The sequence below is a fragment of the Sus scrofa genome, chromosome 14 (genome assembly GCF_000003025.6).
Source record: "Sus scrofa isolate TJ Tabasco breed Duroc chromosome 14, Sscrofa11.1, whole genome shotgun sequence".
NCBI lineage: Eukaryota > Metazoa > Chordata > Mammalia > Artiodactyla > Suidae > Sus > Sus scrofa.
This window is the reverse complement of record NC_010456.5, coordinates 48,115,267-48,126,800: the sequence shown is the minus strand read 5'-3', so window position 1 is coordinate 48,126,800 and position 11,534 is coordinate 48,115,267.

Genomic DNA, 11,534 nt, shown 5'->3' with positions numbered 1-11,534 from the left:
GTTCCGCGCGAGGCACACCGCGAGATGTAAGCATGAAGTGGCCTTTCTAGCCAACATTCCCGCCCCCCTCCGAGCCGGCGCGGTGTCATAGAGCCCGCGGGAGCCAGGGCCAGAGAGGCCGCCCCTGTCCGCATCTCCCGGAGCGCGCGGAGGGTCGCGCGCCGCTCGGCCCCGCCCCACTTCGCTGTAATTGCTCTCAGCGCGTGGTGTGTGATGAGCGACTCCTGGCGAGTAGCCCGCGGCTCTCAGACCCTGCTAAAAAGCGCCGTAGCGCCCACCACCCGTCTTCCTTTGCAGGACCGACGGGTCTTGGGGCCCCTTGCACAGCTGGGGAAACACGCTGGGGGACTCCTCAGCCTCCTGGGTTGATATAGAGACCGATCTTTAGCCTGTCTGGCCTTCTTTGGAAAAGAAGATGCCCTCTTTCCATCACTCTTAATTATTTTTAGATGTCTGTTTTGTTTACCTCCTCCCCTAGCGGAGTGCGTGGCACATGGTGAGCCCACAGTAAGTGCATGATTTAATGGGTAATTCCCAGAGAACCAGTACTTGCAACATAGCCTCTAATACTGAAAAATTCTTAACTATGTTAATGTTCATCAGTGGGGAAATGGATAGATAATGGTACTTCTATGCTGTGGAATATTATTCTAGCCGTTAAAACATAGATCTGTGTGGTCTGACTGGAAGGATGTCCAAGTCATATTGTGAAAAAGAAAAAAAAAAATGGGGGAGGAATTCCTGCTGTGGCTCAGTGGGTTAAGGGTCCAGTTGAGGAGAGGAGAGGGAAGGGGAGGGGAAATAGTAGTAGAACTGCACCTACTTTGTGATCCCATTGATGTTAGTTTTTTAATTAGATGTTTATATAAATATACCTGTCACAAAGTGCACTGCGAAATGATCTGAGTAAAGGGGTAAAATCTCAAGCTGTTAGCAGTGGGATGGGGTGTAAGGAAAGACAGAGAAAGCCTTTCACTTGTTATTCCACATATTATTGTGTTGTTCAATTTTTTTAAGATTAATGCATCTAAGTATTTGTGTAATCATAAAATTTTAAATTTCAAAAGATTCCTCTTCCCCAAGTATCTTGCGAAGAGGAAGCCACGACGTCCAGGAGCTGTGTGCTGATTTTGAAAGCTGCTTCATGTGGAATCAATGAATTCTTGTTGATAAATTGATTGACCTATCAGGATCCACAGGCCAGGCTTAACTTGCCTCCTCTCAGACCTCCACTCAGCCCTGGGAAGGAAGCTTATTTATTTAAATTTGTAAGTAAGAACCATTTCTACTTGCCAGAGACACAAAAGGAGGTCTTATAGGGCATAAGGGAGAGAATGGGAAAAGGAAAGCTTTTATGGAAGGTCCCCAAAGGGCTCAGGAATTTCTTTCTTTAACTTCAGCCTTTTCGTAACTAAATTAAGAGGTGATTGAGGTACTTAGATCCCACACCTTCAGTAATGTGGGAGGGAAGGAGAGGAGAGGAAGTCTACCTGGAATGTGAGGTTATCAAAGATCAGTCTTTTTTTTCTTTTTTTTTTTTTTGTCTTTTTACTATTTCTTTGGGCCGCTCCCGTAGCACATGGAGGTTCCCAGGCCAGGGGTCCAATCGGAGCTGTAGCCACCGGCCTACACCAGAGCCACAGCAACGCAGGATCCGAGCCGCGTCTGCAACTTACACCACAGCTCACGGCAACGCCGGATCCTTAACCCACTGAGCAAGGGCAGGGACCGAACCCGCAACCTCATGGTTCCTAGTCCGATTCGTTCACCACTGCGCCACGATGGGAACTCCCAAAGATCAGTCTTAAAGACAGATAAAATCAAATCAGCAGACCTCTCCTAACTTAGAGTACTTAAGAACAATATCAAAGCTGTCATGCGGCTGCGGGTACGTTCTCCTTAGCAAATCTGTCCTCTGTCCTGGGAAGCCTGCCACGAAATTATTCACTTAATTGCTCAAAGACACCCCAGGACCCACCATGAGGGACCCAGGCTGTCAGGATTGTGCCAAAAGGTAATACTGATCTTCCCCACAGTCCTGGGTGGCCATCTTACTCATCCAAAAATATTAACTGAGCTCCTGCTGGGGCTTGGTTCTGTACCAGAGCTGGGGACAGAGCAGAGAGTGAATCAGACACTGTTCCTACACTCAAGAAGTTTCCAAATTGGGAGGTCAAGACCAGGCCTTTAAGCCCAGCTCCTAAGAGCCACAGCTAGCCCAGGTCTACACCACTGTATTTCTTAAAAAAAAAAAAAAAAAAATTATGAAACAGAGGAAAGACAGAAAAACTTTGTCTCTTGCCAGAATCCTCCAACCATTCTAAAATAACTGTATTTCGGAGTTCCCGACATGGCTCAGTGATTAACGAATCTGATTAGCAACCATGATGTCACGGGTTCAATCCCTGGCCCTGCTCAGTGGGTTAAGGATCCGTCCGGCATTGCTGTGAGCTGTGGTGTAGGTCGCAGACGAGGCTTGTATCTGGCATTGCTGTGGATGCGGTGTAGGCCGGCAGCTACAGCTCAGATTAGACCCCTAGCCTGGGAACTTCCATATGCTGCGGGTGTGGCCCTAGAAAAGGCAAAAAAAATTTAAAAATAAAATAAAATAACTGTATTTATTCAAATGTGCAGGTATTCTATGGCACTATCCTCCCATCCTTCCACCACCCACATCTGGATAATTCTTAACCTCAGAGTGTCCTGACCCATATAGTCTCTGAGAAGCATTCCTTGGTTCTCAAGGCTGAATAGAGGTCTGCCAATGGCTTCCCCAGGTTCTAACCCCATCAGAGCACATCATTCTGCTTGTTTTCTTGTCTGACTCCCCACTAGCCCCTGAGCCCATGAGGGAGGAGCAGTATAAATCTCCAGTACCAGCATGGGGGCAGCTACAGCAAGCCCTTGCAACATATTTACGAAAAATGGAAATTAAAAACAAGGAGACAGGAAAAAAATTTTTTTAAGAACCAGTAAAGATTTTTTTTCCTAAATGAGGATTTATACCTAATTATAGACACTATAGTAAGTGAGAAATAAACACCTGTGTCTAGGTAATAGCAGGAGAAGCAACAGAATAATGATACATGAAAAAATCCATGTCGCCACTATTTTTTCATCTTTTTAGGGCACACCCACAGCATATGGAGTTTTCCAGGCTAGGGGTCAAATCAGAGCTGTAGCTACTGGCCTACACCACAGCCACAGAAACATCAGATCCCAGCTGAGTTTGCAACCTAAATCATAGCTCACAGCAACAATGGATCCTCAACTCACTGAGCAAGGCCAGGAATCAAACTTGTGTTCTCATGGATGCTAATCAGATTTCTTTCCCCGATCCATGATGCGAACTCTTGTTACCACTTTTTTTTTTTTTTTGTCTTTTGTCCTTTTAGGGCCACACCCACAGTATATGGAGGTTCCCAGGCTAGAGGTCGAATCGGAGCTGCTGGCCTATGCAAAGCCACATCTGCAACCTACACCACAGCTTACAGCAATGCCAAATCCTTAACCCACTGAGCAAGGCCAGGGATTGAACCCACACCCTCATGGTTCCTAGTCGGATTCATTTCCAATTTGCAATGACAGGAATTCCATATTACCACTTGTTTAAGTTTAGCTTCTAAACAGATCAAAATTCCCAGAGGCAGTTCCCTTGTGTTGCAGCAGACTAAGGATCTGGCTTGGGTCACTGCTGTGGCACAGATTTGATCCCTGGCCAAGGAACTTCCACATGCTGCAGGTGCAGGTGAGAGAGAGAGAGAGAGAAAGAAAGGGAAAGAGAGAGGGAGAGAGTGAGGAAGGGAGAAAGGAAGGAAGAAAGAAAGTTATTCTTAAATATCAATATACATCCTGCTCACCTGAGATGGTAAATATGTTCAGTGTGGGAAGTCCCTTTTTGGATAAAGAGCAATAAACCCTTTGCTAAAGGATAATTCACTTTCCTTCCTTAACTTTCTTCTGAGAAAGTTGTAAAAATGTTGAGAAACTTGGATTATTTGTTCTGAGTGAGTATACTTGAAACAGAAAAAAATGAACTAATGAGAAATCTTGTTAAAACCCTGGAATAGAAATGTCATTCTAGTTTAGCAAAATGGAGACATCGAGAGTGGAGTAGAATAGAGAAATAAATGTGCTGTAAAGGCTTTGTCATTATTTAATTGTGGTAAATAATAAATGCTGTAAAGGCTTTGTCATTATTTAATGTTAATAAAGAAATACACATTTAACTATGATGTTAGCAACGGAAAGGTAACATTTGTAGAATTGAAAAGTATAGGAATTCTCATATAGTGTATCAAGTTAAGGATCTGGAGTCATCACTGTTGTGGCTAGGGTAGCTGCTGTGGTGCATGTTCAATCCCTGGTCTGGGAACTTCCACATGCCACAAGTGTGGCAGAAAAGAAAGGAAGGAAGGAAGAGAGAGAGAGAGGGAAGGAAGGAAAGAAAGAGAAAGGAAAGGAGGGAGAAAGAAAGGAAAATATAGGAGGAGTTCCTGTCGTGGCTCAGTGGTTAACAAACCCAACTAGTATCCATGAGGAGGTGGGTTCCACCCCTGGCCTTGCTCAGTAGGTTAAGGATCTGGTGTTGCTGTGAGCTGTAATGTAGGTCGCAGACACGGCTCGTATCCAGCGTTGCTGTGGCTGTGGTGTAGGTCTGTAGCTGGAGCTCCAATTAGACTCCTGACCTAGGAACTTCCATATGCCACAGGTGCGGCCCTAAAAAAAAAGAAATCAGAAACAAAAACAGATTTGGATTTTTAAAGAATCTAGCTGGATCTTAAATATGAAAAAAACACCTAAACAATTGACAAGGAAATGTTAAGAATAAATGAATGAAAGTAGATGGATACATAGATGGTTAAAGATATGCCAGAAAAATGCAAACAAGAAGAAAACAGCATTATTCACAATAGGTAAAAAGTGGAAATGACCCAAATATCTATCAACTGATTAATGGATAAAATGTTGCATTTCCATAAAACAGAATATTATTCATAAATAAAAAGGAATGAACTGTTGCATTCTATAATATGCAAAACCTTTAAAACACTGTATTGAGTAAAAGAAGCCAGTCACAAAAGATCATATGAGATTTCATTTATATGAAATACCCAAAATAGAAAAAAAAAAAAAAAAGAAACCAGAAAAGGAGTTCCCAATGTGGTTCAGTGGGTTAAGAACCTGACTAGTATCCATGAAGATGAGGGTTCAATCCCTGGCCTCATTCAGTGGATTAAGGATCCAGGGTTGTGGCAAACTGAGGCATACGTCCCAGGTGCAGCTTGGATCTGGTATTGCTGTGGCTGTGGTGTAGACTAGCAGCTGCAGCTATGATTCGACCCTTAGCCTGGGAACTTCCATTTGCTGCAGGTGTGGCCATGAAAAGAAAAACAAAAAGAAATATCCAGAATAGGAAAAATCTATAGAGTTAGAAAGTAGATTAGTGACTGCCTAGGACTTGGGGTTGGAGAGGGAATGGTGGGTTAATAACTGCTAAAGAGTAGGAGGTTCTTTTTGAGGTGATAAAAGCATTATAAAATTGATTGTGGAGATGATTGCATAACATTGCGAATATACTAAAAACCATTCAGTTGTATTTTTTAAATCTAAATAGGCCAAATAGTAGAGGTTACACAAGCTGTGTTTTCTGAGCAGAAGCCAATAAAACTTGAGTTCATCTGTGGTGCAGTGGGTTAAGGATCCTGCATTGTCACTGCAGTGGCTTGGGACATGGTTATGGAGAGGGTTCAATCCCTGGGCTAGGAACTCCACATGCTTTAGAAATGGGGAAAAAAAAAAAAAAGTAAGGAAAAAAGATACATTATACAGCACAGTGAAATATAGCCATTATTTTGTAACAAATTTAAATGGGGTATAATCTATTCAAAAATTGAGGAGTCCCCATGGTGGCTCAGGGGTAACAAACCCCACTCGTATCCATGAAGACACAGATTCGATCCCTGGCCCTGCTCAGTGGGTTAAGAATCTGGTGTTGCAGTGAGCTATAGTGTAGATAGCAGACACAGCTTGGATCCCGTGTTGCTGTGGCTATGATGTAGGCAGGCAGCTACAGCTGCGATCCGACCCCTAGCCTGGGAACTTCCATATGCCACAGGTATAGCCCTAAAAAGCTAAAAAAAAGAAAAAAAAGAAAAGAAAAAAAAGGGAAAATCAGTGGGTGCCATGTTTTCTTTCTCTTTAGTGTTAGGACTCAGAATCTGCAACTTGGATGACTATGAATGACTATGTTGTAGACCCAACATTAATATGATATTATAAATAAACTATACTTCAATAAATAAGTAAATGTAAAAAGTGAAATTTCCAATTATCTATAATCTCTTTTTTCCCTTTTTTTTTTTTTTTTTTTTTTTTTTTTGCTTTTTGGAGCTGCACCCAAAGCATATGGAAGTTCCCAGGTTAGGGATTGAATTGAAGCTGCTGGTCTATGCCACAACCAGACCAACATGGGATCCTTAACCCACTGAGCGGAGCCAGGGATTGAACCCGAATTCTCATGGATACTAGTTGAGTTCGTAACCACTGAGCCACAATGGGAACTCCATCAAATTATCCATAATCTTATGAATAAAACATTTCACACCAAAATCATGGGATTACTGCTAAGACTGTACTCAGAGGAACTTGTGTGGTCTTAAAGGTTTCTATTATTATTATTATTATTATTAATTTTTTTTGGTCTTTTCTAGGGCCACACCCACAGCATATGGAGGTTTCCAGGCTAGGGGTCTAATAGGAGCTCTAGACACCTGCCTACGCCACAGCCACAGCAACGCCAGATCCAAGCCGCGTCTGTAACCTACATCATAGCTCATGGCGCCAGATCCTTAACCCACTGAGCAAGGCCAGGGATTGAACCTGAAACCTCACGGTTCCACTCGGATTCATTAACCACTGAGCCACGACGGAAACTCCGAAAGTTTTCTATTATTTTAAAAAAGAGAAATGAGTTAAATATTCAAATTGAAAAATTAGTACAAGGACCATGTAAAGCAGAAAATTCTAGAAAAGTTTAAGTAGAAAATTAATTAAATAGGAGTTCCCATTGTGGCACAGGGGAAACAAATCTGACTAGTATCCATGAGGATGCTGGTTGGATTCCTGGCCTCACTAAGTGGGCCAGGGATCTGGCATTGCCATAAGCTTTGGCGGAGGTTACAGATGCTGCTCAGATCTGTCATAGCTGTGGCTGTGGCGTAGGCCAGCAGCTGTAGCTCTGATTCAACCCCTAGCCTAGGAACCTCCATATGTCATTAAAAGAAAAAATTAATTAAATCAACAGTTTGTCAAAATAGTTGAAAAGGTTTGAAAGGCCCAATAAAATAGAAAGGAAAAATATCCTGGCAAGCCTGAAAAATCAGTAAAGGAATGAAAAATAATAATAATAATAAAGGGTAACCATGAATCTAAGGACATATAACCACTAATAATAGCAATTAAAATGATTACAAAAGCCTGTTATATATAACTCTATGCCAAAGAATTAGAAAATCTAGGGGAAATAATGACTTCCTAGCAAAACAATAAAATACTACAATTCCCCCAAGAAGAGAAAGAAGGCCTAAATAGGCTAATACATAAAAATAAAAGAGACTGGAAAAGTATCAGTCATTTCAGAAGGCACCAGGTTCAGATGGTTTTACACCTGAAACACTTTCAATTTTTTTTTTCTTTTAGGGCTGCACTCAAGGCATATGGAAGTTCCCACGCTAGGGGTCAAATTGAAGCTACAGCTGCTGGCCTACACCATAGCCACAGCAATGCCAGATCCTTAACCCACTGAGCCATAATAGGAATTCCCGATACCTTCAGTTTTAAAGAACAAGAGGAAACTTGGGGGTTCTAGATATGTGCCTTATCTTCATTTCCTTATTGTGTGATGTTCCATGGGCATATTCATAAGGCAAAACTCACATGTCAATAATACCTCTCGGAGTTCCCGTCGTGGCTCAGTGGTTAACGAATCCGACTATGAACCATGAGGTTGCGGGTTCGGTCCCTGCGCTTGCTCAGTGGGTTGACGATCCGGCGTTGCCGTGAGCTGTGGTGTAGGTTGCAGACGCGGCTCGGATCCCGCGTTGCTGTGGCTCTGGCGTAGGCTGGTGGCTACAGCTCCGATTCGACCCCTAGCCTGGGAACCTCTATATGCCGCGGGAGCGGCCCAAGAAATAGCAAAAAAAAAAAAAAAAAAAAACCTCTAAAAAAATTATTACAATGGAGTTCCCGTCGTGGTGCAGTAGAAATGAATCTGACTAGTATCCCTGAGGTTGCAGGTTCAATCCCTGGCCTCGCTCAGTGGGTTAAGGATCCCACGTTGCAGAGAGTTGTGGTGTAGGTCACAGACACAGCTTGGATCTAGCATTCCTGTGGCTATGGTGTAGGCTGGCAGCTGTAGCTCTGCTTTGACCCCTAGCCTCGGAACCTCCATATGTCAAGGGTTCGGCCCTAGAAAGACAAAACAAAAACAAAAAAAAGACGATACAAGAAGACAGAGAAAGTAGGACTTCCAATGATGATGAACTAATCCTTCAATCCTAAACAAGTGTAGCACTAGACAAAATCAGAGGTAGTTGCTTTCAGGCATTGGAAAACAGGCAGCACAGACTTGAGAAAAGGGAAACAGACAAGGTGAGCCCATGTTTGTCCTGGCTTTCTGCCTGGTGACAGTTTCCAACTGCAGTGGATCCCAAGCAAAAGAGTGGGCTTCCTGAGCTGAAAAAGCAGAAACTCAGTCTTTGGGGCTGCTAAAGCCACAGAAATTTGCAGGTCAGGTTACAGAAGAGGAGGAGGCAGCACAACAAAGGGTGGGAAGAGGCAAAAGTCTACACAGGAATTTCTTCTGATTCTTTGGCCAATGAAGGTTGGACTGTGGGCTGTGTGTGTACAGAGTGAGACTGTGAGGTTCAGCAAAGAGAAATTTCTCAGGGCTGAGAGCTGAACAGGGATACCAAAGTTGGCTTAATTTTTTTTTCTTTTTTGGCTGTGCCTACAGCACATAGAAGTTCCTCAGCCAGGGATTATACCCATGCCATAGCAGTGACCCAAGCCACAGCAGTGACAGCACTGGATCCTTAACCTGCCAGGCCATAAAGGAACTCCAAAGTTGGCTCAGTACTGAAACATGGAGTTCAAGCCCAGCCAGAGTGGACATGGGCATTCAATTGAGACCCTCCCCAAAAGGCCATGCTTTAGGAATAAGAACTAATTCCTAGAGTAAAGGCTGTGCCTGAGAACCAAAGACAAAACCAAGAGACTCAACCAAACACAACTTAAACCTGATAGGAACAAGAGGCTCCGCCAGTAACTTAACAACATGCAAGACCAAAATTCAAGGCCTTCAAAAAGAACGCCACAAAATCCAAACTCCCTATTCATGTCTGCCATACAAGAAAAAAATTATTACATGGGCAAAGATGAGGGAATAATACATAATCTAGAGGGAAAAAAATAGAAAAAGACCCCAAGAGAACCTAGATATTGGAATGGCAGAAAAGTATTTAACACATCTATTATAAACATACTCAAGGATTTAAAGGAAGAAATGAACCTAATGAGTGAATATCTCAGCAGAGAAATGGAAAATATAAAAAAATTGGATTCATAAACAGATAAGTACAATATCTGAAATGGAAAATTCACCTTCTGACAAAATAATGCCATTTGTAGCAACATGGATGGAACTAAAAGATTCTCATACTTACTTAAGTAAAGTACGTCAGAAAGAGAAAGCCAAATACCATATGATATCACTTATGTCTGGAATCTAATATACAGCACAAATGAACCTTTCCACAGAAAGAAACTCATGGACTTGGAAAACAGACTTATGGTTGCCAAGGGGGAGGGGGAGGGAGTGGGATGAACTGGGAGTCTGGAATTGATAAATGCAAACTATTGCATTTGGAGTGGATAAGCAATAAGATCCTGCTGTATAGCACTGGGCACTATATCTAGTCACTTGTGATAGAGCATAAGGGAGGATATTGTGAGGAAAAATAATATGTATATATATGACTGGGTCACTTTGCTGTACAATAGAAATTGACAGAACACTGCAAACCAACTAAAATGGAAAAAATAAAAATCATTAATTAAAAATAAATTTTTAAAAAAGAAGTTTCACCTTATTAAGTTAACAAAAGATTAAAAAGTACAGAGTAAAGCTTAAAAAAACTTGAAGAATCAACAGAAATTATCTAGGAGTTCCCATTGTGGCTCAGCAGGTAAAGAACCCCACATAGTGTCCATGAGGATATGGGTTCAGTCCCTGGCCTCACTCAGTGGGTTAAGGATCCAGTGTTGCCATAGGCTCTGGCATAGGTTGAAGATGCAGCTGGGATCCCACGTTGCTATGGCTGTGGTGTAAGCCAGCAGCTGTAACTCCTATTCGCCCCCTAGTCTGGGAACTTCCATATGCTGCAGGTGCAGCCATAAAAAAAGAAAAAAAATTATCTAAATAGAAAAACAAGGAAGAAGAGTTCCCATTGTAGTGCATCAGAAACGAATCCAACTAGGAGCCGTAAGGTTTTGAGTTTGATCCCTGGCCTTGCTCAGTGGGTTAAGGATCTGGTGTTGCCATGAGCTGTGATGTAGATCACAGATGTGGCTCAGATCTGGCATGGCTGTGGCTGTGGCTGTGGCCAGCAGCTGTAGCTCTGATTTGACCCTTAGCCTGGGAACCTCCATATACCTCGAGGGCAGCCCTAAAAACAAAAACAAACAAACAAAAAACAAAACAGAGGAAAAAAACTGGGGCATGAACAGAATCTTTGTGTCCTACAGGACAATATCAAACTGTAACAGCAGCCCAGAAGGAGAGGAAAGGTAATAGGATAGAAAAACCGTGCAAAGAATTAAGGGCCAAAATTTCCCAAATTTGGCAGAAAACATCGTTCTTCAGATCCAAGAAGCTCAGCTAACCTCTAGTAGGATAAATACAAAGAAAGACCTTGGAACATAATACCCAAAGTGCTGAAAACCATGGAAAAAGAGAAAATCTAAGCAGCTGCCAGAGGAAAAAAACATATAAGGGGCAGGAGATGAGGGAAACAATTCAAATGACAACTCACTTCTCATTAGAAACAGATGCAAGAAGACACCAAAGCAAGGTCTTTAAAGTGCTGAAATGGAGAAAGTGTAGATCCATCATTCTATCCAGTAACAATATTCTAAGAAAACAGAGGGAAATAAAGACATGCTCAGATAAATGAAAGTTAAGGAGAGTTCATTGCCAGCCATAAAAAATGCTAAAGCTGTATAGCACACGGTAGTATATCCAATCACTTGTGATGGAACATGATGGAGGATAATGTGAGAAAAAGAATGTATATGTGTATATATATATATATGTATATGTATAACTGGTTCACTTGGCTGTACAGCAGAAATTGACAGAACATTGTAAATCAACTATAATAAAAAAATTAAAAAAGCAAAAAGAAATGCTAAAGGAAATTCTCCAGATGCAACTCAGATGAGCTAAAAAGAATGAAGAGCATTGGAAATGATAA